Here is a 24,654-nt window from a genome sequence, read left to right on the forward strand (position 1 = left end):
ACACAGAGTTCCACCTTAAAGCAGATATGCCCACTCAGGTCCTGGGCCCCATGCTAAGACACTGCATGCTGTTCTACCCTCAGTGCCAACACTTTTCTCTCGCAGGAGCAAGATTATTGCTAAGGCAGTTACAACTACTGATTATGAAAAAGATGTTGCTTGCTTCTTAGTTGGTTTATATTTGTTTACATGTCTTAAAATACTAAATGTCCTGAAGGTTGAACTTACACTTTAATTCAGTTCTGGACTGTAAGTTACTTTTCACAAATATGTTACCAGTTTCTTTTTAAGGACCGATGTTCAAATGGGAGGACACCAAAGAAATTAATCATTCAATTCTTATTTGTAGGAGCAGATTCCCTGTAACTTGTAAATTATCTTGATTTACGATGAATCATTATTATATTCATAAATGCTGGAAAGTTGGTGAACAACATGATATAATGACACCCTGGAATAATTTTATAACTGCAGGTGTGCAAATCATAACATGTGGGAGACGACTCAAAGGATAAAGGGGAATAAAACAGTTTAGGAAGGGTCACATAAAGGAGAGAAAGGGACGAGGGCACGTACCCCAATTTTCCAAGATGTCTTTAATACCAACTACTCGTTTATAGGCAGACGCAATGGAACAGTCAGGCATGGGCAGCACAGTCAACAGTTAGGTTTAAACAAGCAAAGGCAAAATGCTCCATAATTTACAACAACCCAATCACATTGCTCATTCTTTTGAGGTTAAATGCTACTGACATAAGCTACACCTGAATCCAATCAGTGCAGAGACGTTGAGAAGATTCACACAAAAGGACTAAATTTGTCACAAATGGGTTGGTTTCCGATCTTAATGTAGCCAAGTTGCTTTACTCTGACCTCCATTGAACAAATCAACTTAATGGGCACTACGAGTGCTATAAAACTTAACAATGGAGTGATTTTTAACTTTTAAAATATAGTTATGAAGCAAAATGTTGGATAGCTTCTACAATACTGGAAATCAAATTAAATCTAGATGTTTTTTAACAGTCTTGACAGATATAATCCTAGTTACCATGTAAATTTATGGTAAGCTGCTGTGATATTAGCCACAGGTGCTACTTTTAATATATGAGCCGCATCTGGCTGGGAATAGAATTTCTCAGAGGACTGAAAATGACCTCACTATCAGACAATGGGAGGGGGGAAACAAGACCACTGTGGCATATAAAGAGTTGAAGATGTGGTCCACAACTAAATATTTCATATAAAATTTATTTTAACTCTGCAATTGTAGATTAAAGGATATTATGCTTTCAATATTTAAGAGGCGTAGATATATTTCAACCAAATATCCAAAAGATTAAGAATGTAAGACAGTTACGAATACCCTGGGTACATATATAATACTAGTTTTCTGACCTTTGATCAAGGTTGGAAAAAATGATGCACTAAGACTTGAAAAGAAAATTCTTTCATGGTTCCCAAGCACACGACAAGATTAGGCACCATCAAGCATACCAAGCCAAGATGTAACAATTACTGGTCTCTAAGCAGCAGCAACTCCCCAGCGCCTGGCCACATCACTGGCTATGTTTTTAAAGTTCTTTGGAGTCATTCATCACATCCAAGACAACATTCTCACAGGGTGAAATTTTTTTAAATCACTACAAGTAATTAGCATTCAGAGTTTTAGAACCAGCAATATCACCCAGAGACAAATACAAAAAGAAAATACAAGTTTCTCTTACCTAATTCAAAAATAAAAAGATAAAAATATGTATAAAACACAAAAGTGTTTCCTTTTAGGAAACCCTTCCTGAACCATTCGTAAGCCATCATTTGCCAGAGAACTGGCAAGTGTGGAAATGTGATCGAGGATTTACAAAGATTTAATTTCCTATGAAGTAACTCTTCCCAAATTAAACCAGCTTTCTTTATCTGAAAAAAAAAAAATCTCTAAAAGAGAAACATTTCTATGAAAATATTCCCTACACTACTGCACTAAGCTGTAAGAATAGTAGCTACAAAGCCCTATAGCGTAACATTTTCCTTCTGACCTTTTCAAGTAACTGGAAGGGCTTGATTTTTTTAACTTCAACAAATCAATCTAGGCAGTGATTTCTATTTACATTGTTTTTAAACAAGTAACTGGATCTATGCCTGATTTCAATGGGCATCAAAATCCTGAGTGTCTTTAGCAAGAAGAATCTGGTGTGACTCCCTCTGTGATAACCAACAGCATTTACCCGGAGCATTTAGAAAAGGTGGACTCACTCAGCCGGTGTGGCTCAATGGTTGAGCGTCGACTTGTGAACCGGGACTTCACAGTGCAATTCTTGGGTCAGGCACATGCTCGGGTTGCAGGCTCGATCCCCAGAGCAGGGCGTGCAGGAGGCAGCCAATCAATGATTCTCTCCCATCACTGATGTTTCTATCTCTCTCTCCCTCTCCCTTCCTCTCTGAAATCAATAAACACATATTTTTTAAAAGGTGGGCTCATAAACCTTCATCTGTGAAGATGGTTAGTTACTGTAGAAGGGTATTGGCTAAATTAAATGTGAGCTTTCCATTAAATGGAATACTAGGGTGTCCAAATGGAATATAGGCTGTCCAAAAAAGGTATACACACACTTTGAATAATTTAAAAGCAGTGTTTATTAAAATACATTTCCTTTTCGAAACTGAGATATCAGCTGTTAAAGTGTGTATACATTTTTTGGGGGACACCTTGTACATCCTACCATTAAAAATCATGAAGTAAAATATTTTACTGACAGGGGAAAATGTTTACCATACATTATGTGAAAAAGTAACTGAGCAAAAGACATCTACATTATGACCCCAAATATATAATTATATGCATATTCACAAAATACATATTCACACATATTATTTTTAAGTGAGCAGAAAGATTACAGGTATATTTTTCTTTTTTGTACTTTTCTGTTTTCCATATTATAAAACATATAATGCAATCAGGAAAAAAATGTTGTATTTATTAACAAGCTAAACATACCATATAAATGTAACACAGTGATGTCATTCCTGTAAGATTGAGAGGCCTGGCTGATCTCTGTGGTGCATGAGTAATCCATAAATGTTAAAACCCTTCTATTTAAAGCTTGCAGTTTTAAACAACTAGGAAGATGGAGAAGACTCATTCTCAAGCTCAGATACCAAAATCATACTTTCTACCAGAATTACAATGGCCCTCTCTTTCACACATCTGTATCCCCAGCTATATGGTCAGTAGCTCAGAAAGCTGGGGTCTCTCAATATAGGACAAGTTTATCTTCTCTCTGTCGAGTTCTGACTCACAGAGTAAAGTTTCCAGCTGGTCTCTGCAGACCTAAATGGTAGTGACTTTCCATTCTATATAGAGGCTGAACTCCAATCTGTAATCAATGTAGGACAAATAATTGATCAACCAAGTAGTATAAACTAATGCTTTCTAGGCAGGGCATGGGGAAGACAACATGTAGCAATTTACAAGTCAAATTCCTATCAGTAGCTGGCTACCCTTTTCTTCAAAATATGCAAAGAACACATAGCCCCCTTTAAAACCTCCAAAAAAAACTTTTTTTCTAAACATAACAAAAAAACAGACTTAATTTTGAACACAGAGTTGTTCATTCAAAGGGTTAGGACATTGCAAAAACAACTGCAATCCACATCCTGAAGTATTCACAGCCTTTTAAAATACAGATTTGAGTTAGAGAAGAAAAGCTGGGTCTTTGGATAGGAAGCCTGGCCTTGGAAGGATGGCCACTGCCTGATTCCTCTGTAAGTTTGAGAAGGTTCCTTAACCTCCCTCAGTTTCCACCATTAGCAAAATGGGGTTACTAACCCCTAACCTTGCAAGGCTTCTGTCACTTCATAGGTCATCTAACAAAGAGCTACTAATGCCTAGTAGACACTCACTCATCAATTCAAAAAATACTTTGTGACTCTCCAAACACTCATGAAGTAAACTGATTTGGCTACAATATTAAGAGTCACTTGTACAGAAGAACAAAGTTAGAGGAATCACAATACCAGATATCAAACTATATTACAAAGCCACTGTTCTCAAAACTTCCTGGTACTGGCACAAGAACAGACATATAGACCAATGGAACAGAACAGACAACCCAGACATTAACCCAAGCCATTATGCTCAATTAGTATTTGACAAAGGAGGCAAGAGCATACAATGGAGTCAAGACAGTCTCCTCAATAAATGGTGTTGGGAAAATTGGACAGATACATACAAAAAAAAAATGAAACTAGACCACCAACTCAGACCATACACAAAAATAAACTCAAAATGGATAAAGGACTTAAATGTAAGATGAGAAACCATAAAAATCTTAGAAGAATCCATAGGCAGCAAAATATCAGACAGATGTCGAAGCAGTATCTTTATCGATACAGCTCTTAAGGACAATGGAAACTAAGGAGAAAATTAAAAATTTGGGACTACATCACAATAAAAAGCTTCTGCACAGCAAAAGAAACCATCAACAAGAGAGCCCACAGCGTGGGAGAACATATTTGCCAATGTTATATCAGATAAGGGTTTAGTCTCCAAAATTTATAGGGAATTCATACAACTTAACAAAAAGAAGATAAACAATCCAATCAAAAAATGGGCAAAAGACCTAATAGACACTTTTCAAAAGAGGACATAAGGAAGGCCAAGAGACATATGAAAACATGCTCAAAGACACTAATCATCTAAGAGATGCAAATCAAAACGCAATTAGGTACCATCTCCCACCTGTCAGAATGGCTATCATCAGTAAATCAACAAACGACAAGTGCTGGCAAAGATGTGGAGAAAAAGGAACCCTCCTGCACTGCTGATGGGAATGCAGACTGGTGCAGCCACTGTGGAGAACAGTATGGAGTTTCCTCAAAAAACTAAAAATGGAGCTCCCATTTGACCCAGTGATCCCATTTCTAGGACTATATCCCAAGAACCCAGAACACCAATCAGAAAGGATATATGCATCCCTATGTTCATAGCAGCACAATTCACCATAGCTAAGATTTGGAAACAGCCTAAGTGCCCATCAGCATATGAGTGGATTAAAAATCTGGTACATCTACACAATGGAATACTACGCTGCGGTAAAAAAGAGGGAACTCTAATCATTTGCAACAGCATGGATGGACCTGGAGAGCATTATGCTAAGCGAAATAAGCCATTCAGAGAAAGAAAAATCACATGATCTCACTCATTTGTGGAATATAATGAACAACATAAACTGATGAACAAAAATAGATCCAGAGACATAGAAGCATCGATCAGACTGTCAAACCTCAGAGGGAAGGCGGGGGGTGGGGGAGAAGTAACAGATTAACCAAAGGACTTGTATGCATGCATATAAGCATAACCCATGGACACAGACAGTAGGGGGGTGAGGGTATGTGCTGGGGGTGGGAATAGCTGGGGAGAGGTCAATGTGGGGAAAAGGAGACATATGTAATACTTTAAACAATAAAGAATTTTTTTAAAAGATTTTTTTAAAAAGTTACTTGTACACAGAATGACCTTAAAGCAACATTTTCATACCAAAATTTCTAAAAGTAATTTTTAAAAATGTATTCAAATGTACACTTTCTACCTAGAGTGCACCAAGTTATGATTTAAAAACAAAACAGACAAACAAACAAAGTCATCAAAGAGTCCTGGGCCAGTTGTCACAGAAAAGAGAGGGGAAAAAAGGATCTAAGATGAAAAGAATTGTCTTAAAACAAACAAGTGCCTAACCGACAAGGCCTGTAGCAGTCTCCCAGTGTGATATTTTGTGGAGTCTTGGAAGACTCTGCTGTGGGCCTTCAGGACACAAAGATTCTTTAAAAAAAAAAAAAATGTTTATGGGTAGCTGAAGCTGTGAAGACAAAATACTAAGTGCCAATCTCAGACTCTCATCATCGGAGGCAATTTACTAGATATGCCACAAGTGGCTCATTTCTCTGATACTTCAAAACTGCCTGCAGAACAAAGCACAATCAATGCTGCTCTGCTGGGAAGTGTGCCATTACACTGTCCTTGCACTATCATCTCGTCACACACAGCAACTTAGCGGCCAAATAAGCTGGTCACCATAGGGAACCATATGTGTCTAGGAGTAAGGAAATGAGGGAGAGGAAAAGTCCCTGCTGAAAAAGGGGTTTGGGTAGTAACCAGGAGACAAAAAGATGAAAACCACTATGTTCCCTGGGGCTAAGGACACCGAATAGTATCACAGAAGAGTAGAACATAATCAAGGGACCTCATGTACTAAAAACGCACCTAGGTAACACTGGGCTGGGTACTTGGAAGACATACACAAACGCAAGCCAAATCTCTGCTCTCAAAAAGCTTCTCTTAGCTGGAGAGAAATACAGGTGAGTAATCACTTTTCTCTATTGCATGCTCGAAGCTGCACTTAGTCCAGTGGTCAGCAAACTCATTAAGTCAACAGAGCCAAATATCAACAGTACAATGATTGAAATTTCTTTTGAGAGCCAAATTTTTTAAACTTAAACTTCTTCTAACGCCACTTCTTCAAAATAGACTTGCCCAGGCCGTGGTATTTTGTGGAAGAGCCACATTCAAGGGGCCAAAGAGCCGCATGTGGCTCGTGAGCCGCAGTTTGCCGACCACTGACTTAGTCACATCCTAATTCTGCCACTGATTGTCAACTTAAGCAAACCACTTCACCCCTAGACCTCAGCTGCCTCATCCCTTCCGGCTCTAATGTTCACAGGATCATTATCAAAACAAGGCTGAAAGAACACCATAAACAAGTAAGATAATCCACGGGCTGACAACAGACTAATGTCTGTGGCTATAAGGATCTGTAGAAGGACATGAGCTCCACTTCTTCTCCAGGCTGGCCTGCACCTCCACGACCCAAACCATCCTTGCTCTGTTCATTGATGGTCTCCATGCTGCTTAATCCAGTGGTCATCTTTTGGTACTCCACATAGTTCAAGTCTCAGAATTGATTCCTCCCTTTTTAAAATACCATCTTCTTTGGAATTCTGTGATACAACACTGGCCTGATTTTCTTCCCATTTCACTAACAAGTTTTTCTCAGTCTTCTGCCAGTAACTCCTTTTATATCCAACCCCTAAATGAACTGAATTCTGAGTCCTCCTCTCTTCTCACAGGACAATTTATGTCTGAGTGATCTCATCTATTATGTTGGCTATTTTCCATACACACCTATGACTCTCCAATTATCTACAACTCACATCTCTACTCTGAGTTCCTAACTCAGACATAAAACTACCTTCTTGAAGTTCACATTTAGATATCTCACAGCAAATAACACTTAGCAATGTCCAAACCAGAAATCTTGATCCTTGCCTACCAATTCTGTCCCTCTCCCATAATTCCCCAGTTCAGTAAATGTCACTTCCTACCACCCATTCCTCCAGGTCCTAAATCTGGGACTCATTGGTAACGAACCCCTGCTCTTCTTCCTCACAACCCATCATCACTCCTCCCTAGAAAAATGGGTTTTCTCTTAATATTTGCATTTTCTATGGTTCCACTGGCTTAAACCCCAAAATATAGCTCCAACCTATATACATTTCTTTGCTTCCCCTCTGTCACTGTCCCAGTCTACAACCTCCTAGCGATGACATCTCACCTGAATGAATGCAACAGGCTACTTACTATTTATTCTCTACATCTGACTTTTGCCCCCTTCACTTCCACTATGCCCTCTGATTGGTCTTTTTAAGAAAATGCATCATCCTTCATCTGCCTTCTTCCACTAGGCAGTCTTTTTTTGGAGGGATTGATCCTTTGAGTCTGGCAGCAGCCTGCCCACTTCCCATGCTTGCCCCTCCTGTTCTCTTTCCTCCATCCTTCTGTGCTGCCATGATAGTGCATGAATGTCCTGACTGATGCTTTCAGAGCATCAACAATGCTGAAAAGAGAGGCACACACCAGGTTCCTATGAAACCATGCTCCAGCGTCACCAGGTCTGGTTTCTAATTGTGATGATGAAGCCTGGTTACATTGATAAATTTGAAATAATTGATGATCACAGAGCTGGGAAATTTGTTGTGAACCTCATGGACAGGTTAAACAAATATAGAGTGATCAGCTCCAGATTTGATGTGCAACTCAAAGATCTAGAAAAAAATGCAGAAAAATCTGCTCTCACCCATTTTACTGACAACCTCAGCTGGCATCATGGACCAGGAAGAAGCAAGGCAAAAAACATCCAGAAAATCCCAGGATTCTCTTCTTAGGATGTAATACATACGTGCAAATAAAATGCCTCAATGGGGGGAAACAAAAAGCATCAGCTTACTGCTTCCTTAGAGAGGCCTTCCCTGACCGCTCTCCTCAAACTAAATTTGATCTTCCCATTATTCCCCTCCCATTCTTAGTTGGAGAGGCCGTAAACATGCAGGCAAATGAGGGATTGCCTGGGGTCAAATCCCAACTCCACTGCCGTAGGCAAGTCACTAAGTCTAAAACTCAAGTTTCCTCATCTGTAAAATCAGGGAAATATTACCTACTTGACAGGATTTTGTGAGAATTTAATAAATACATGTAAAGTCCTTACAATAGTCCTGGCCCATAAATGTTTTTTTTTTAAATATATTTTTATTGATTTATTTTACAGAGAGGAAGGGAGAGGGACAGAGAGTCAGAAACATCGATGAGAGAGAAACATCGATCAGCTGCCTTCTGCACACCCCCCACTGGGGATGTGTCCGCAACCAAGGTATATGCCCTTGACCGGAATCGAACCTGGGACCCTTCAGTCCGCAGGCTGACGCTCCATCCACTGAGCCAAACCGGTCAGGGCCCATAAATGTTTTATATATGTATATTTATATATATATATATATATATATATATATATATATATATGTTTTTATTGATTTCAGAGAGGAAGGGAGTGGGAGAGAGAGATAGAAACATCAATGATGAGAGAGAATCATTGACCAGCTGCCTCCTGCACGCCCCCCACTGGGGATAGAGCCCACAACCCAGGCATGTGCCCTTGACCGGAATCAAACCCGGACCCTTCAGTCTACAGGCTCTATCCACTAAGCCAAACCAGCTAGGGCCATAAATGTTCTTTAAACATTAGCTATTAGGATTTTCCTTCATGACACTTACCACACTTTGCAATTATATATTCACCAGAGACCTGGTACACGAAATTATTGTATGGGTAGGGTCCCTAGGTCTGGCAGGCGATCAGGGTCGACCTGTGGGGTGACCAGCAGAACGATCGGGGGGCCCCCACTGGCACCCGCCTTGGCCGGCCTGGCACTACCTGCTCGCCAGCCCCGCCCCCTGCCACCGCTGCTGGTTGCCTCCCTCTACAGGGTAACCAGCGAGGCGATTGAGGGGCCCCTGCTGGCACCCGCCTTGGCTGGCCTGGGGCCTGCGGGCTGGGGGTAGCTCCAGCATTAAGCATCTGCCCCCTGGTGGCCAGTGTGCACCATAGCAACCAGTCATTTGGCTGGTCATTCCGCCATTCGGTCAATTTGCATATTAGGCTTTTATTATATAGGTTTGTTTTCTTTGTTTAAACTCTCCCTCCCCTACTATGCTGTGAACACCATGAAAATAGAGGCAATATCTGCGTTGCTCACCACTGCACCCCCAGTGTCTAGCAGGGTGCCAAGCCCACAGTAAGTATGCAAAGCGCATGAGAGTCAGGAAAAACTTGCTAGAAGTGGGTGGAATGTGGAAAGATGGGACATGGAGTATAGGAAGATGAAGAACAGCTGGCATAATGGTAGAAAAGAACTAAACTGAGGTGCTGGGGGTCTTGGCTGCAGTTCCAACATGGCCACTAACGTTTTGTGCTACCCTGTCTGAGCCGTGGTTCCCCCACTTCTTCAGTAAGGGGAAGGACTAGGTGACCTTTTGGGTATTTTACAGTTCTAATCTCTCACACAGTAAAGAGGCCTCTTGTAGAGAAATAATGAGAGGTAGGATTAGGCCAGACGGTGGGCAGTTTTGAAAACCTCTGAGAAGAGGATTTTTGTAAAATAAAATAGAAAGAACTGGGATTTTCTGAGCAGAGACCCACTTGGTCACCACAAAGCAGCGGGCAGGCCTCTGGAGGCAGACAAGACCTAGAGGTGAAAGAAAGGCTGTCGGGAAGCTCCTACAGCTACTCTAGGGGAGGGGAGGTACACACGGACCAGAAGCACAGTCTTGGAGAAGGACACTAAGTGAAGACTGATCAGTTCTTGATGACTGGTGACCAAGGTAAGTGGTCAGTTTCAGGTCTGGGTGCTGGAGAGGATGGTGGTGCTGCTGAGAGAAACAAGCAAGTTGGAGGAAAAACAGAAAGACAAGAGTTGGCTCTCAGACAGCCTAAACCTGAGGCAACACTAAACCCAGGGAGAGCACAGGGACCCGTGCTGCCAGTCTTCAGCCTAGTCACTGAACCAATCTGCGGGCCCTCACTCACCAACATATACAAATCTGATGCGCCCTCCTTCTCCCTTAGCTCCTGTCCTCAAAAAACACTTATCAGACCTTTGAGGACCAACTCTAAACTCCCCTTTCTCCAGACAGCCATCTTGAATGCAGTACACCTCTCTCAGCTTATTACTACTTCACATGTTAGTGCCTGGTTAACATGGCAATTTTAAAAATCAACTATCCTGTACAATTCAGATGGGCCACCTCCCCAGCAAAACTGGAAGCTCTTCTGGGCAGAACCAGAATCATGTACTTATTTTGCATCTCCCTCCTCCTGTGCCGTGGGCCCAGATCGGTGCTAGCCCCTCAGTGGTTGCCAGCTCAGGGACCTCACTACCTACTGATCCCAACAGAGCTAGGGTTGCTGGCCCTCAGTGAAGAGACCACGTGGCTCCCAGCCCAACTCCAACTGGGTCTGCTCCAGGCACCTAGTGCATGTCCACAGCCAGGGTTGCAATGGCAAGGACAGGGCATGTGAATTCAGCTTGATGCATGATATAGGAGAAGGCTACAATCCCACCTTCCCAACTGAAACAGAAGCAAACAGATTCATTAGCGGTATTTGCTGTTTTGATTACATTGATTTTAATGATATAATTAAATGATCTCTGGTTGCTCAACAATGATACCTGGGTTGCTCCTAAACAAGTACAGCTTTATTTGTTTTAGCTGGTGAATAATCCCTTTCTTGGGGAAGTATGGTCAAACCCATTTAAAGTAGAAAAGTAATCCAATAGGTAGCCCTTGGAAAATAAGATATCTTGTAGAAAAGAAATAAAAATACCTTTCTGTATCAAAGTAGGACCTAAAAATATTGCTGTAGGAACCAGAGATGTGAGTCTGGCACCTACTAACTGTGCCATGACCAGTGTGACCACAAGCAATTCCATGATCTCAGTCTGGTTCAGTGTCCTCCAGTAAAATTCAATGACTTAGTTAGAATGGCCCCTTCCAGCCTGGATCAGAAGGGCAATGTGATGGTAAATTATCTGCAAAACAGGGGAGAGGATGTACTGCTTTGTTTTGTGTAAAAGGATGTAGAAAAAGAGCAGAACACAGAGAGCTCAGAAACAGGGAAGAAGACCCTCACCACTTGTCCACACTGGTAGGCTGAATCCTTCCTGAGGACAGAGGGAAACTGGTCACGATCCCACCACAGAAACGTAGTACAGCGTTGCATTTGCTGCTAGGAAGAACTGACTATCAGGGGTAGGCAAACTTTTTGACTCGAGGGCCACAATGGGTTCTTAAACTGGACCGGAGGGCCGGAACAAAAACATGGATGGAGTGTTTGTGTGAACTAATATAAATTCAAAGTAAAGGAGCGGAGGGGAGAGCAAGAGAACCCTCCGCTCTTTCGGCTCCGCGGGCCGGATAGAACAGCCGAACGGGCAGGATCTGGCCCGCGGGCCGTAGTTTGCCCACGGCTGGACTAGCTGCTAAGGCCACTCCATCAGGACCCAACATCCAATATTTTAAAACAGCTGAATGCAAGTTTTATGTCACGGCCATAATGCACCAAAACTCTACTGACAAAACTTGCTGTGCAAATCTGAACACTATTGATAATGGCTGTACTGAAGCAATGGGCTGGCATACCAAAGAAAAACAGAAACAGAACAGAAAAAAGCAAGACTAAAATACTTTTAAGTTATTATTTAAGGTCTCCTTTAAATTACTCTCTGTAATTATTGAGCTAGCAGTCCACTGTTATTAATTCATATTCAACCTATTTAAGCGGTACCAGCAATTCAGGCTGAAAACAAATGCCTCAGTAATTTCCTAACTTTTGAGTGTTATTTTCTTGTCAGTTAAATTTAAAGCAACCCATTTGTGACCACATTATACCAAGTTAATCTCATCTAAAGTGCTTCACAAACCCTAACAGCTATACTAAGGTTTTACACTAATAAAGGCAATTTACATAAATGAAATTTATGTCAATGCATCTCATGACAAATTTTTTATGTTATAATGATTATAATGCTTATTTGATAACATCTGTTGATATTCATACTGTAAACCTGGCAAAGATTTAAACCCACAACATTTTCCATGCATCATGTACATTATCTGTGAAAAGCAATAAAAAAAGCAATGAATGCATTAATCATACCAATATCATCTGCAAAGCATAAATCTGAAATACCTTTCACGTCAGCTCAAACTGCTTTTTATTTTTTTACACACCTGATTTTACGCCATCTGTAAAAGGGTAAGACAAAAACTGTTGAGGAAATTATATTTCTTGGCTGTTGGACTTTTACAAAATACTTAGGCTAAGTTCTGTAAACAGAAGATTTACTACACGACTAAGAAAAAAATGATGCAGTTAAAAATCCATTTTTACTAAAGGACGGTGTAATGACCACAGCATTTTCACACTGCTGTGTGGTGTCATATTTGCATTTTTGACACCTGTTTTACATTTCCCCTCGTCTATCTATTGCATGTGTTTTTACAAATACACATCATGTCTAAACCTGTTCTATAACCTAAACAGCAGAAACAAAACTCCAAATGATAGCATTTTGGACTCTAATTTCTCTACCCGGGCAAACACCCACATTGATATCCCTGCCATCACCTGGCAAGGTCAGCCTGGGCCTGGCCAGGCCTCCCTGGGACTCTAGAATAACTCCAAAGTGAACACCAACATGAATACACCACCCAGGCATTTTTAGCAGCTTCTCAAATCTTAAGTTTGCTAGGTGAGTGTCTCCACTCTCCATTAACATAACAACCAAGGACACTTTCTCAAGTTTCTAGGTGGCCGTGGTTACACTGGGCATAAGCTACTGTATGTGATAACAATGCTAGTTTTCACTTTTCCTGGCTCCCAGATACACAGACATCAGCCTATACTTTCACAGCAAAATGAGCCTGGCTGATATGGCTTAGTTGGTTGAGCATCAGTCCTGTGCACCAGGAGGTCGTCAGTTCAATTCCTGATCAGGGCACATACCAGCACACTCTGGGTTGTGAGCTCGATCTCAAGTGGGGGGTGTACGGGAGGCAGCAGATCACTGTTTCTCTCTCATCGATGTTTCTACCTCTCTCTTCCTCTCCCTCTCCCTCTTCCTCTCTCTTTCTTTCTCCCCCACCCCACCTCTTTGAAATCAATAAAAAATATATTTTAAAAAATTTTAAATAAAAGCAAGATGACACTTCTAATCTATACAATGCCTAAGCCTTGGGACCATCCTCTCTGGTAGTGCTTCCCTAACCTCACCAGGCTGAGTTCGTGCTTTCAAGAGTGTTCAAATGTGACATTTATATTATTGCATAACTATGATGTGCATCAAGCTTTGGTGCACAACAATAAACAATAAAATCTAAAGTAATTCATTCCCGCCAAAACCGGTTTGGCTCAGTGGATAGAGCGTCGGCCTGCGGACTGAGGGGTCCCGGGTTCGATTCCGGTCAAGGGCATGTACCTTGGTTGCGGGCACATCCCCGGTGGGGGGTGTGCAGGAGGCAGCTGATCGATGTTTCTCTCTCATCGATGTTTCTAACTCTCTATCCCTCTCCCTTCCTCTCTGTAAAAAAAATCAATAAAATATATTTAAAAATAAAAAATAAAGTAATTCATTCCCAAAAAGAGCTGTGGAAACTCCACCACATCCTGCAGAGAACTGAAGTTTTCATTGACGCTGTCTTTCTTCTGATACCATCAAACTTTTTTTTCAGTTTTTTTTTTATTTCAAGAAAGACTTTAAATGTAATGTTACATGCAATAAACACTAATATCTCAAGAAAAATGATTTTAAATGAGTTATATGCAATAAACACCAATCATTCAAGAAAAATTACCTTACATATAATATTACATGAAATAAACATTAATATTTCAAGAATAAAAGAATTTAAGTATATTACCAAAACTGTACTAACATAATATGATATCACAGAAGTTGTAGGAAATATTAAAATTTGCAAGTAACAGGATTACTTCTATTATATTCTAGTATATTTTCTCCCCTCTGGCTCTATTTTTGTTCATCAGTTAATGTTGTTCATTATATTCCACAAATGAGTGAGATCATATGATATTTATCTTTCTCTGAGTGGGTTATTTCGCTTAGCATGATACTTTTAAAGTCTATTTTGTTGGATGTGAGTATTGCTACTCCAGCTTTTTTTTTTTTTCTTTTCTATTTGCATGGAAAATTTTTTTCCATCCCTTCACTTTCATCCTGTGTGTGTCTTTTGTTTTGAGGTGAGTCTCTTGTAGACAGCATATAGTTGGATCATGTTTTTGTATCCATTCAGGTACCCTACACCTTTTGATTGGAGCATTTAATCCACTTACATTTAGGGTTATTATTGAGAGGTACTTAGTTATAGCCATTTTAATTCTGTATGGCTAGATTTCTCTCTTTCTTCTTCTCAGCAATCCCTCACAGCAATCCCTTTAGCATTTCTTGTAATGCTGGCTTGGTGGCAATGAACTCCTTCAGCCTTTTTTGTCTGGGAAGCTCTTTATTTGTTTTGAATGACAGCCTTGCTGTAGTAATCTTGGTCTCAGATCCTTGCTTTCCATTACCTTGAGTACTTCATGCCATTCCCTTCTGGCCTGTAGAGTTTCTGATGAGAAATCAGGTGTCAACCTTATAGGAACTCCTTTGTAAGTAACAGTTTTCTTTTCTCTTGTTGCCTTTAAGATTCTCTGTCTTTGATCTTGCAAGATGGCGGGTGAAAAGACAACTGAGAAGCCAGATACTAAGGAGAAGAAGCTTGACACTAAGGAGAATAAACCTGATACTAAGAAAAAGAAACCTGAAGCCAAGAAGGCTGATGCTGGCGGCAAGGTTAAGGCACCTAAGAAAGGGAAGCCCCACTGCAGCCAAAACCCCGTCCTCTTCCGAGGAATTGGCAGATATTCCCGGTCGGCTATGTATTCGAGAAAGGCCACGTAATAGAGGAAGTATTCGGCAGCTGAATCCAGCATTGAAAAGAAAAAGGAGAAAGTTCTTGCTACTGTCACAAAACCAGTTGGTGGCGACAAGAACGGTGGTACCCGAGTGGTTAAATTCTGCAAAATGCCTAGATATTATCCTACTGAAGATGTGCCTCGAAAGCTCTTGAGCCATGGCAAGAAACCCTTAAGCATATGAGGAAATTGTGGGCCAGCATCACTCCTGGGGCCATTCTGATCATCCTCACTGGGCATCACAGAGGCAAGAGGGTGGTTTTCCTGAAGCAGCTAAGCAGTGGCTTGCTACTTGTGACTGGACCTCTGTCCCTCAATCGAGCTCCTCTTCGTAGAACACACCAGAAATTTGTCATCGCCACCTCCACCAAAATTGGTATCAGTGGTGTGAAACTCCCCAAACATATCACTGATGCTTACTTCAAGAAGAAGCTGCAGATAGGAACTGGCCTAAAGAGAAATCTTTAGCCCCAGCAACTGGAAACTGAGAAACAGTACAGTACAGATTACTGGAATCATAAGCCAGCCAAAGGAACGACACTCCACTTTTTTCACTTTTATTTTTATTTCTTTTATTATCCCTTTTTTTCTTTTCCTCTTTGTTTTCCTGTTTTTGTTTGTTGCTTTTTTTCTATTTCTTTTCACATTATTTTTTCATCACTATTTTTTATTTGCTATTTTTAATTTTTTATACCATTTTTGAAATCGTTTTTTTTGTAAATTTATTATTTTTTCTTCTCATTCTTTCTTCTCATCCACTTACTCCCTTTCTACTTCCTCAATACTAAATTGAGGTCCTCCCATATTCATCCAATTCTTAATCTTATTTTCACTATATAAGCTCAGCCTCTACAGATTCTGCCCCAGTTCTTTGCTGGGTGTGTGGTGTTTGCTTTTTTTTTTTTTTTTTTTTTTTTTTTTTTTGGTTTATCTATTGATTCTGTGGTGTCTTACATATATATATATATATATTCTCCTTTTTATTCCTTTGTCTTTTTTAAAATATATATATTTTATTGATTTTTTTACAGAGAGGAAGGGAGAGGGATAGAGAGTTAGAAACATCGATGAGAGAGAGAGACATTGATCAGCTGCCTCCTGCACACCCCCCACTGGGGATGTGCCTGCAACCAAGGTACATGCCCTTGACTGGAATCGAACCTGGGACCCTTCAGTCCGCAGGCCGACACTCTATCCACTGAGCCAAACCGGTCAGGGCTATTCCTTTGTCTTTTATCCCTTATCCTTTTCTCTCTCTTCGATAGCATTTGTGCTCTCTTTTCTCTGCCCTATCTCTCTTTTCTCAGGTGGTCACTTACATTGGGGTTATTGGTGTTGTGAGTACATTTGTGCTTAGTTCCCTCTGTGTTGTGTCTTGTTGAGGTGAATTTTATCTGGTCTGGCCAAGGAGCTTGAGAGCAAGCCACATAACCAGACACCTGAAGAGGAAACTCCATCCACGAACGGGTCAATAACACCCCAGACCCAACTATAGAGGCAGGAAGAATGCAGCAGTGAGGAAAAGAGCATGCATGAGTGAGGGAGTAAAAGAGGAGCGTGTGGTCAGGTGGGGTGTGTGTGTGTGTGTGTGTGTGTGTGTGCGTGTGTGTGTGTGTGTGAGAGTGAGTGAGGTACAGTTAGATTCCACAGGACCTTCAGGGGCAGGCTAATCAGGCTCGCCTAATTAGGCATCTTCTGCTACCATTGCAAACAGTACCGGGAGGCCAGCTTGTCCTTAGAGGCCTAGCCTTTTTGAAGGGGAGAGCTGCTGTAACTGGGATCCCAGCCTCAACTCCACCCAGAGTGCCCTCAGATAACACCTGGGACTCTACAGCCACCCCTGCCAGGGACATGCTACCTAGGCTGTGATCCCATGGTCAACAAGGCTCCAGCCACCCTGGGCGCCAGCTCCTGTGAGTTTGGAAGCAGGCTCCCCTCTGACCAGCTGAACGCTTTAGCCCAGGGCACTGCAACCACGTGAACAGCAGACACGTGAGCAGCCCGCCCCTGTCCAAGGAGAATCAGCCCCGCGAGCAACCCGCCACAGGCCTAAAAGCAGCAGCTTCACGTGGCCTGCCCCTGTCCAAGGAGCAGCAGCTGTGTGAGCAGCCAGTTCCCCCATCTGAGGAGCAGCAACCACACGAGCAGCTCGCCCCATCCGAGGAGCAGCAGCCACTTGAGCAGCCCACCCACTCCCTCTGAGGAGCAGCAGCCACGCAGCCCACACCCTGCACCTGTCCGAAGAGCAGCAGCTGTGCCACACGAGCAGCCAGCCGCCTTCCAAGGAGCAGCAGCTGTGTGAGTAGACCGTCCCTTTCCGAGGAGCAGCAGCTTTGTGAGTAGACCGTCCCTTTCCGAGGAGCAGCAGCCACACGAACCGCCTGCCCCCATCCGAGGAGCAGCAGTTGTGTGAGCCACCTGACCCCATCCGAGGAGCAGCACCTGTGTGAGCAGCCCACCCCCTTCTGAGGAGCAACAGATGCACGAGCCGTTGGCCCACATCCGAGGAGCTGCAGCTGTGCTTCTCAGGAGCAGCAACCACACGAGCACCCTCTCCCCATCTGAGGAGCAGCAGCCACATAAGCAGACCGCCCATGTCCAAGGAGCAGCAGCCCTGTGCAGTCCGCACTGGTCCGAGAAGCAGCACCCACACGCAGCCTGCACCTGTCCGACGAGAAGGAGCCGGGTGAGCGGCCCGTCCCTGTCTTAGGAGCATAAACAGCACGAGCAGCTCACTCCCACGCGAGGAGCAGCAGCCACATGAGCAGACTGCCCCCTGTCCGAGGAGAAGCAGCTGCACGAGCAAACCCCACCCGTACAAGGAGCAGCAGCCCTGCAAGCAACCTGGCCCTGTCCAAGGAGCAGCGGCATCACGAGTAGCCCATCTCATTTGAGGAACAGCAGCAGCACGCAGCCAGCCCCCATCTAAAGAACAGCAGCCACGCAAGCAGCCCGCCCCTGCCCGAGGAGCAGCAGCCACGTAAGCAGCTGGCCCCCGGCCAAGGAGCAGTGGACATGAGCAACCCATCCCCATCTGAGGAGCAGCAACTTCATAATCAGCCCACCCCTGTCCAACGAACAGCAGCTATACAAGCAGACTCCCCCACCAGCCAGAGGAGGCACCACTGCTGCGAACAGCACCCACCAGGGGAGCCGCTGCCAACCGAGAAGCAGTTGCTACTGTGACTGCCTGAGGAGCAACCGCAGCCAGAGAAGCCACTGCCACCCAAGGAACAGCCCCTGCACAGCTCGACATCTAGACCAGTCGGTGAGACCAAAAATGGGTAGACAAAGATACCCCCAAAGAAAAGAAAAGGAGGAATCGCCAGAAAGGCAGCTAACTGAAACAGAGGCATGCAATATGTCAGAAAAAGAATTCAGAATAAGGGTCATAGAGTTCATAAACCGGATGGAAGAAAAAATCAACACCTTATGTAAAATTCAAGAAGAAATGGATGAAAAATCAAGAAGAAATGAAGAGTGATATAGCTGCAATAAAAAACACCATGGAAAGTTTCAACAGTAGACTAGGAGAAGCAGAGGACCGAATTAGTGAACTAGAAGACAGGGAAGCAAAACAGCCAAACTGAATTCCAACTGGAGAAAAAAATTAAAAGACAGGAGGAGAGCCTAAGGGAGCTATGGGACAACATGAAACGAATCAACATACAAATAATAGCGGCGCCAGAACAACAGGAAGAGGAACAAGGGTTAGAAGAACTATTTGAAGAAATAATGTCAGAAAACTTCCCTGATGTGGCAAAGAAAAAAGTCACACAAGCACAGAGAGTCCCAAACAGGATGAACCCGAAAAGACCCACACCAAGACATCATAATTACGATGGCAAATATTCAGGACAAAGAGAGAACCTTAAAGGCTTCAAGAGACAGACAGAAAGTTACATACAAGGGAGCTCCCATTAGATTATCAAGTGATTTCTCAACAGAAACACATCAGGCCAGAAAAGAATGGAAGGAAATTTACAAAGTGATGCAAACCAAAAGATTGAATCCAAGAATACTCTATCCAGCAAGGTTATCATTCAAAATTGAAGGGGAAATAAGGAGCTTCACAGACAAAAAAATGCTAAGGGAGTTTATCACTACCAAGCCAGCAATGCAAGAAATGCTAAAGGGACTGGTGTAAAAAGAAGAAATAAAAAGGTAAGAAGGCGCCAAAACCGGTTTGGCTCAGTGGATAGAGCGTCAGCCTGCGGACTCAAGGGTCCCAGGTTCGATTCCGGTCCAGGGCATGTACCTTGGTTGCGGGCACATCCCCAGTAGGGGGTGTGCAAGAGGCAGCTGATCGATGTTTCTCTCTCATCGATGTTTCTAACTCTCTATCCCTCTCCCTTCCTCTCTGTAAAAAATCAATAAAATATATTAAAAAAAAAAGTTTAAAAAAAAAAATAAGGTAAGAAGGAACACAGACACTAAAAATAAAAATGGCTACAAATAAGTACCTTTCAATAATAACTTTAAACGTAAACAGACTAAATGCTCCAATCAAAAGACATCGAGTGGCTGAATGGGTAAAAAAAACACGACCCATATACATGCTGTCTACAAGAGACCCACTTCAGAAAAAGGGACTCATACAGACTGAAAGTGAAGGGATGGAAAAACATCTTTCAGGCAAATGGAAATGAAAAAAAAACGCTGGGGTAGCAGTACTTATTTCTGACAAAACAGACCTCAAAGTAAAGGCCATAACAAGAGATAAGGATGGCCACTGCATAATAATAAAGGGATCGATACAACAAGAGGATATAACCCTGATAAACATATATGCACCCAATGCAGGAGCACCCAAATACATAAAAAAATTCCTGGAAGATATCAAGGGAGAGATCGACAACAATACAATCATAGTAGGGAACTTTAATACACCACTGACATCACTGGATAAATCCTCTGGACAAAAAATCAGCAAAAGAAACAGCAATTCTAAATGACTCACTAGATCAGATGGACCTAATTGACATCTTCAGAGCATTTCACCCCAAAGCCACGGAATATACATTCTTCTCAAGTGCACATGAGACATTTTCAAAAATAGACCACATATTGGGTCACAAACAAAGTCTCCCCAAATTCAAAAAGATTGAAATCATATCAAGCATTTTCTCAGACCACAATGGCATAATATTAGAAATAAACTACGATAAAAACATTCCAAAAAATTCAAACACTTGGAAGCTGAATAGCATGCCATTAAACAATGATTGGATTATCAATGAGATCAAAAAAGAAATTTAAAACATCCTGGAGACTAATGACAATAAAAACACAACAATGCAAATACTATGGGACACAATGAAAGCAGTCCTGAGAGGGAAGTTTATAGCTCTACAGGTCTACCTTAAAAAACAAGAAAAAATGGTAATAAATCATCTAACTCAACAACTCAAAGAAGTAGAAAGAGAGCAACAAGAAAAGCCCACAGTGAGCAGAAGGAAGGACATACTAAAGATCAGAGCAGGAACGAATGACATAGAGACCAAAAAAAACAATACAAAAGATCAACAAAACCAAGAGCTGGTTCTTTGAAAAGATAAACAAGATTGATGAACCTCTAGCCAGGCTCACCAAGAAGCAAAGAGAGAGGACCCAAATAAACAAAATCAGAAATGAAAGAGGAGAAATAACAACAGACCCCACAGAAATACAAAGGATTATTAAAAAATACTATGAACAACTCTATTGTAACAAACTAGCCAACCTGGAAGAAATGGACACATTCCTAGAAAAATACAACCTTCCAAAACTTACTCAGGAAGATACTAAAAATCTCAATAGGCTGATAACTTTGGAAGAAATTGAAGCAGTCATCAAAAAGCTTCCAGCAAACAAAAGCCCGGGGCCAGATGGCTTCACAGGGGAGTTTTACCAAAAAACTCAAGGAAGAACTAAAACCTATCCTCCTCAGACTATTCCAAAAAATTCAAAAGGAAGGAACACTTCCAAGCTCCTTCTATGAAGTCAGCATCACCCTAATAACAAAACCAGAAAAAGATAACACAGTGAAAGAGAATTACAGACCAATATCCCTCATGAACATAGATGCCAAAATCCTCAACAAAATTCTAGCAAATCGGATCCAGCACTATATCAGAAAGATCATACACCATGACCAAGTAGGATTTATCCCAGGAATGCAAGGATGGTACAATATCCGCAAATCAATAAATGTGATACATCACATAAATAAATTGAGAGATAAAAATCACAGTCATATCAATTGATGCAGAAAAAGCATTTGACAAAATCCAACACCCTTTCTTGATAAAAACTCTCAGCAAGGTGGGAATAGAAGGATCATACCTCAACATAATAAAAGCCATATACGACAAACCCACAGCCAACATCATACTCAATGGGCAAAAACTAAAACCATTTCCCCTAAGAACAGGAACAAGACAGGAATGCCCACTCTCACCACTCCTGTTCAACATAGTGATGGAACTACAAGCCATTGCAATCAGACAAGAAGAAGAAATGAAAGGCATCCAAATTGGAAAAGAAGAAGTAAAGCTGTTCTTATTTGCAGATGACATGATACTGTACATAGAAAACCCTAAAGACTCCATCAAAAAATTACTAGACTTAATAAATGAATTCGGCAATGTAGCAGGATACAAAATTAATGCCAACAAATGTATGGCATTTCTATACTCCAACAGTGAACTTACAGAAAGAGAGACTAAAAAAGCAATCCCATTTACCATCGCACCAAAAAAATTAAGATACCTAGGAATAAACTTAACTAAGGAGGTAAAAGACCTATACGCAGAAAACTACAGGACACTGAAAAAAGAGATAGAGGAAGACATAAACAGATGGAAGAACATACCATGTTCATGGATTGGTGGAATCAACATCATCAAAATGTCCATACTACCCAAATCAATCTATAAATTCAATGCACTTCCCATTAAAATACCAACAGCATATTTCACAGACCTAGAACGAACTTTCCAAAAATTCATCTGTAATAAAAAAAGACCCCGAATAGCTACAGCAATCCTGAGAAAGAAGAACAAAGTAGGTGGGATCTCAATACCAGATATCAAGCTGTATTACAAAGCCACTGTTCTCAAAACTGCCTGGTACTGGCACAAGAACAGATATAAAGATCAATGGAATAGAATAGAGAACCCAGAAATCGACCCAAATCACTATGCTCAATTAATATTTGACAAAGGAGGCATGAACATACAATGGAGTCAGGACAGTCTCTTCAATAAATGGTGTTGGGAAAATTGGACAGATGCATGCAAAAAAAATGAAACTAGACAACCAACTTACACCATACACAAAAATAAACTCAAAAAGGATCAAGGACTTAAACATATGACGGGAAACCTTGAAAATACTATAGGAATCCATTAGCAGAAAAATCTCTGACATATGCCAAAGCAATTTCTTCACTGATACTGCTCCTAGGGCAATGGAAACTAAAGAGAAAATAAACAAATGGGACTACATCAAAATAAAAAGCGTTTGCACAGCAAAGGAAACCATCAATAAAACAACAAGAAAGCCCACTGCATGGGAGAACATATTTGCCAATGATATCAACAATAAGGGTTTAATCTCCAACATTTACAGGGAACTCATGCAGCTTAACAAAAAGAAGATAAACAACCCAATCAAAAAATGGGCAACTGATCTAAATAGACACTTTTCAAAAGAAGACAGAAGGAAGGCCAAGAGACATATGAAAACCTGCTCAAAGTCACTAATCATCAGAGAGATGCAAATCAAAACAAAAATGCGGTACCATCTCACACCTGTCAGAATGCCTATTATCAACAAGTCAGCAAATGACAAGTGCTGGCGAGGATGCGGAGAAAAAGGAACCCTCATGCACTGCTGGTGCGAATGCAGACTGGTGCAGCCACTGTGGAGAACAGTATGGAGTTTCCTCAAAAAACTGAAAATGGCCGAAACCGGTTTGGCTCGGTGGATAGAGCGTCGGCCTGCGGACTGAAAGGTCCCAGGTTCGATTCCGGTCAAGGGCACGTACCTTGGTTGCGGGCACATCCCCAGTGGGAGGTGTGCAGGAGGCAGCTGATCGATGTTTCTCTCTCATCGATGTTTCTGACTCTCTATCCCTCTCCCTTCCTCTCTGTAAAAAATCAATAAAATATATTTAAAAAAAAAAAACAAAACTGAAAATGGAACTCCCATTTGACCCAGTGATCCCACTTCTAGGAATATATCCCAAGAAACTAGAAACACAAATCAGAAAGGATATATGTACTTCCATGTTCATAGCAGCACAATTCACCATAGCTAAGATTTGGAAACAGCCTAAGTGCCCATCAGCAGATGAGTGGATTAAAAAACTGTGGTACATCTACACAACGGAATACTACGCTGTGGTAAAAAAGAATGAGTTCTTACCATTTGCAACAACATGGATGGAGATGGAGAGCATTATGCTAAGTGAAATAAGCCAGGCAGAGAAAGATAAATATCATATGATCTCACTCATTTGTGGAATATAATGAACAACATAAACTGATGAACAAAAACAGACCCGGAGACAGGGAAGCATCGATCAGACTGTCAAACCTCAGAGGGAAGGTAGGGGAAGGTGGGGGTAAAGGGGAGAGATCAACCAAAGGACTTGTATGCATGCATATAAGCCTAACCAGTGGTCACGGACTACAGGGGTTGGGGGCATGCGTGGGGAGGGGTTTGGGATGGGAATGGGGGGATGAGGACAAATACTGATACCTTAATCAATAAAGAAATTAATAGAATAAAATAAAATAAAAAATAAAAAAATAAAAATAAAATAAAATAAAAAATAAAGTATTCAATACCATAAAGAAAAAAAGAAGAAGAAGCTGCGCAAGCCCAGACACCAGGAGGGTGAGATCTTCGACAAAGAGAAAGAGAAATATGAGATTACAGAACAGTGCAAGGTAGACCAGAAAGCTGTGGACTCACAAATTCTGCCAAAAATCAAAGCTGTTCCTCAGCTCCAGGGCTACCTCTGCTCTGTTCACTCTCACCAAAGGGTTTAATCCTCACAAACTGGTGTTCTGAATTTCTTATAAGAATCCGGTTAAATAACTGATAGGTTTAAAAAAAAAAAAGATTCTCTATCTTTAATTTTTGGCATTTTAATTATGATGTGTCTGGGCATGGGTCGGTTTGGGTTCTTCTTGTTTGGGGTTCTCTGTGCCTCCTGAACTTATATAACTTTTTCCTTTACCAGGTTAGGGAAGTTTTCTACAATTACTTCTTCAAACACCTTCTCTATTCCTTTCTTCCTTTCTGC

At 41.6% G+C, this 24,654-nt stretch overlaps 1 protein-coding gene and 1 pseudogene across 2 annotated transcripts in view; one reads left to right on the plus strand and one right to left on the minus strand.

Moving 5' to 3' along the window:
- Positions 1 to 24,654, minus strand: part of PCBD2 (pterin-4 alpha-carbinolamine dehydratase 2) — a 73,763-nt gene that overhangs the window by 38,129 nt on the left and 10,980 nt on the right. The window lies entirely within an intron of this gene.
- On the plus strand, positions 15,115 to 24,419 carry LOC308251229 (large ribosomal subunit protein eL6-like; annotated as a pseudogene). Its single transcript has 2 exons — positions 15,115 to 15,785; positions 24,209 to 24,419. The product of its transcript is annotated as a large ribosomal subunit protein eL6-like (transcript).

The sequence above is a fragment of the Plecotus auritus genome (genome assembly GCF_963455305.1).
Source record: "Plecotus auritus genome assembly, chromosome: 6".
Lineage (NCBI taxonomy): Eukaryota > Metazoa > Chordata > Mammalia > Chiroptera > Vespertilionidae > Plecotus > Plecotus auritus.